The sequence below is a fragment of the Rutidosis leptorrhynchoides genome, chromosome 2 (genome assembly GCF_046630445.1).
Source record: "Rutidosis leptorrhynchoides isolate AG116_Rl617_1_P2 chromosome 2, CSIRO_AGI_Rlap_v1, whole genome shotgun sequence".
Lineage (NCBI taxonomy): Eukaryota > Viridiplantae > Streptophyta > Magnoliopsida > Asterales > Asteraceae > Rutidosis > Rutidosis leptorrhynchoides.
Genome location: NC_092334.1, coordinates 692,810,604 through 692,815,578, shown reverse-complemented (window position 1 = coordinate 692,815,578; position 4,975 = coordinate 692,810,604). Strand labels below are relative to the sequence as shown.

The window sequence follows — 4,975 nt, the reverse complement described above, 5'->3', positions numbered from 1 at the left end:
TGCTACAGTATCAAACAAATATAATTAGTTGTGAAAAAAATATTTATGACCGCATTAAGTATTAATCTTGAATTCGCCTGTAATTAAATTAGGGGTTGTTGGTGTTCTTGTAGGGTATTGTTGAAATCCATTTTTAAGGACTATCTTGTTTCTGAAATGGGCTTGTGTAATCTATCTATTTGAAGGTATTTGAGCTTAGTCCAGAATATTATGTGGGTATTTAATTGTCTTAATAATATGTATAGTTTTATTTTATTTACGAGTAATTTTTTTAAAATTTAATATTATAAGCAATAAATATTTGATTTGTTTTTGCCTATATTACTGTATAGTATGTACGAATGGGCCGAATAGCAATGGATCGGATATGGAGCGGGTGATACCGTATCCATATTCATATATATTTAGTTTTTGTCCATCCATATTCATATCCGTTTAGTTTCAGGTCATCCATCCATATCCATATCCAGGGATATCCAATGGATATTAAAAAAATGTTATGATATTTTCTAATATGCGATTAAATACAAACGTAGTATAGCAGAAATAAATATAACATGATATAATTAAATTTTATCCATAAGAATGTGTAATCTTTGTCGAAGATATAACAAAATTTGTTAAATTTTACTATAAAACATGGATTATGAAAAATTAAATATGAAATTTGTAAGTTTATTTTATTAGATAGGCGTGTTTTATTGTAATACTAGCTTTTAAGAGCCCGTGCGTTGCACGGAGGGCCCTAATCAAAACTAAGTATAAAATATGAATGAAGTTATTAACAAACAACAAAACATCTTCCATATAAAACATATAAGTTGACATTTAAACAAAAAATGTTCTGAATTCAACCAATCTAAGTGTTTCTAATGAATGTTGTAAAAATTAATAAAGTGCATAAAAGTTGTTCGTAAAAGAAGTTGAAATGTAAATTTTATATAATTAACGGTATGATAAAACTACAAACTCGTACCTATCTCTTAAATGTTTAACCTTTAACAATGTTAACCCAAAATGACACCAAATTTAGGTATTAAGTCAAAATTTTATCCAATGTACCCGAGTGACAAATTCACTCAACAACACTAAAATGACTTTGACACAAATTCAATCAACAACTCTAAAATGACTTTATAAACGTGTTGCAGACTTCGAATTTAAAAACTAATGTAAACGGGTCGAAATGGACAATTATGGCCCAAATGGACCTTTGTTTTATGCGCCTGACTAATCATAATATCTAAACATAATGAGCAAGTGGCTAAATAATAATGAGAAAAAACTACTAAGAAATTTAAAACAGGGGAAGGCCCTACAAACAAATGAGCAAGCAAATCATGGAAATGATTTAACAACCATTTACAACAGTTATTAAAATTACCAGTTTCTACATACAGGCTTCAAACGAAAAGAGGTTTCACAAAACGATCTATACCGCTTAATGTAACGAAACCCTAATTTCCAGCCTTAAAACAACTGTTTAAAAAGGTGAATCAAACAATTCAAACAAAGAATACACACAACTGTTAAACATGTTTGCTAAAATTAAAATGGACCAAAAGTGATATATATTAATAAATTAGTTTACACTTGCTTAACATATATCTGTTGAAGCATTAGGATGACTTCCATAGGTGGTTCATATAGTTGTAATAGCATTGTACCTGTAATTTTTATTAATGGCCCAAAAGAAGGTTGTAGCCAAACTGTTCAGGCCCGACCCATAAAATATATGACACGTTTGAACTTGTAACTGTTAAAAAACCCGACCCACCCACCCATATTTCCACCTGTAGCATAAAGTAAGAAATATCCCACCATACATGGTCATCATAAACATCAAAAGTATAAATTAAGGAAAATAAACATTGTCTTGTTACTTTTGGTAGAGGCACGTCATACTTGCTAGCTTTTTTCTTCCTTTATTGTTTTACTATTTTGCTAAGAACCTACACACAAATTATTCATATGAACCTGCATATGCACTACCTTTTAAAAACATAAACATAATCACTCAATTGTTCATATACTCCAAATTTCATATTAAAAAATATTGAGCAACTTTGGCAGTTACCAACTTTGACTTTGACCAACTTTGACTTATTACCAACTATGACTTTGACTAAATTTGGCTTTGACTAATTTTGTACGATTTTGACAGACTAAATCCGACTTCAAACATATGATCTTGACCCATTGACCAGCATTGACCAATTAGTTAAAGAGGAATTCTAGAAAATATAATCGGTGTACCTACTTTTATAAACGAATTAATTAGAAATTCATTGGGAATTTTACAACCATGTGTATCATGAGTATACTATAAGTAATAAAAAATCAAACCCATAATAGTAGTACAGTTGATAAAAGTATTGACCATATATAAATATATACATAAATACGATAAAGAAAACGATCACATACCTGGAACACAGGATGAGACAATGGGTCAGAGAAAATCAAACAAACCAATGCATCAAAATCTTTCATCGCTACTTATATTGATCCATTTACAAAGTTAAACTCCGTCTCATCATCATCTTAGAAAACCTCCAACTTAGATGGTCCAACTTTCTTTATACAAATAGATAATGACATAAACTCATAGTTATCCGCATATTCAAATGGGACACTTAACCGATTTGTCAACGACCTACTGCTTATGGACCATTCTGACCATTCTGCATATACCTTCGGTACAGATTTTAACGAAACAGATGTCTCCATGCTTCGAACAGTAATTTCATACCGAAACGAATTATTCATTTAAGCCTTTTATATATATCATTTCTTAACAAACATCTTACCCTGGATTCTTAAAGGCTGCATAAATCACAAGTAAAACTATATATTCAGCATTCTGCCTTATAATGGCATTTTGAGTATATAAAACTGAAACGGCCTAATATTACCTATAAATGAGAGAAGATACAATATAAAGTAAAAAAAATGTAAAGAACAATGAATTGAAGACTGTACAGTTTGACCTACGTTTAGAGCGCTGGTGAACTTCACGAGCTTCCTTTTTCATCTTTCTCTCAAAGTGATCAGGACGATTGGAACTTGCCATAAGGCTGTCGTAGTGAAATAAAATATAACATACTTGTAGACACTTAAGTTCGCATACTAACAATAACATTGAACAACGCAATAGATATTATAGTAACATTAATCAGTCAAGAATGTCAATGACCAATAACAATAGTAACATGTAACCCACATAACACATATAACGAAATTAACAAACATTCACATAGCATGAACACTTGTCACACAAAACATAAAGCAAAATCAAGCAAAATAATTAATATTTAAAAAGCTAAAAGAATATAAACAAACTTACTAGAAGAAGTTGCAATCCAAAGACACACCCACAATAACCTACAACCAAATGATGTGAATCAAAATTAATATTCAAGTCTTTTTATCAAAAGATACAAAAGAGCCATACCTTAATATAACAGCTAAAAATATACAGAGAAATAGAATCAGACGAACATAATTTTTTCTGTTGATTTTAAAACCTTGCAATTGATAACGTCTTTCGATATTCAAAGCAAAATATGCTACAAACTTGAAAGTCTTTAAGTTCCCAAATAATAAATAAATAAAAAGCTTTCAAAAAAATCCCAAAGATACCTTATAATTATGATAAATATATATATAGAGACCAAGAGGAAGTAGCAGCATCGAACCTGAAGCAGCAGCCACGACCAAAAGAAAAGCAGCTACAAATAAACATTGCCCCATTCTCAACACAGCGGCACTGTCATTCCATTGAATCACGAACATCTTTCAGTTTCATTTTTAGTGTCTTTTGATAATCTACAACTGCTACTATTTTTCGCTGATAATAAAACCTTTTGATTGACCTAAAATTGGTAGCATATATGCTACCACTTTTCCTTTTTAGGGGGTTTATTTACATATAGTTTATTGCCCCTAATCACATACCTGGAACGACGGTTAAAAAAATATCAAATCTGAATCTTGCAGATATCAGAAAATTTTGATCTTGAAACCTTGTTGATTAAGAGGAAAACCTTTAAGCGGCTTCAATCAATAACGGTACCAATTCTGATTTTTTGAATGATCGGTAAGAATGTTCGTCGTTCGCCGATCGATATCATCGGATAAACTTTTTGGTGGGGGAAAATTGGGTATATAATTGGTACCATTTTGTGTAAAAATTTATGACGGATAATTTAGGGATACCGGCGGACTGTCAAACGTTGTCCACCGGCCATAATCGACTCTTAATCAAACGAATGAACCATGGATACAGCCAATGTATCATAACGGAAAAGGATCGGAGCGGATGTCATCGACGTGAATCGTTTGAGACCAACTTTAAGCCGTTTTTACAAAGCGGATACCGTTCGATTTGTAAAATTCTCAACAGTAATACTACGATGTTTCCATATGATTTCAAAGCTTAAGGTGTGAAAAAAATGGTGGTTTGATTTATTTGTCTGGATATTGAGAAGAGAGAAGAAGAGTTTGAGAGGGGTAAGTGAATGAATTTATGCGGTATAGATCTGGGATACGTGGTGGTTTCTTGATTTTTCCCAAAAAAAAAAAAAATGAATGAAATTATGTGGGGGTGGGACACGTGTTTGTTAGGTAGGGGGTAACATTAAGTTCTGACACATAAGATTTGATGTTATGCTTTATGTATGTAGGGGATATTATAGTTATTTCATTATAAGGTTGAAAGCAAAATATAAATCTAACGTTAAATGAACTTGCAATAGTAAATATGTAAGCATATATCTATATTTATGTATTTGTATATGTATTTTGGGTGGTAATAGATATATTCATGGATAAAAATTTTCATTCATGTCCATATCCATATCCATTTAAGGGTGCGTTTGTTTGCCTCTTAATGGAATGGTTCAGTGCAGAATGCTGAACCATTCAGCATTCAGTGCGTTTGTTTCTGACCTCTGAATGACATATGGTGCTGAAT

General features: G+C 31.4%; 1 long non-coding RNA gene across 1 annotated transcript; it reads right to left on the bottom strand.

Annotated features, from left to right (window-relative positions):
* Positions 1 to 1,795: 1,795 nt before the first annotated feature.
* Positions 1,796 to 4,471, bottom strand: LOC139894068 (uncharacterized). The gene is made up of 3 exons (XR_011774791.1): positions 3,699 to 4,471; positions 2,995 to 3,384; positions 1,796 to 2,826 (listed from the first exon to the last, which is right to left on the bottom strand). It is a non-coding gene; the product is annotated as an uncharacterized lncRNA (long non-coding RNA).
* Between the last annotated feature and the right edge of the window lie 504 nt (positions 4,472 to 4,975).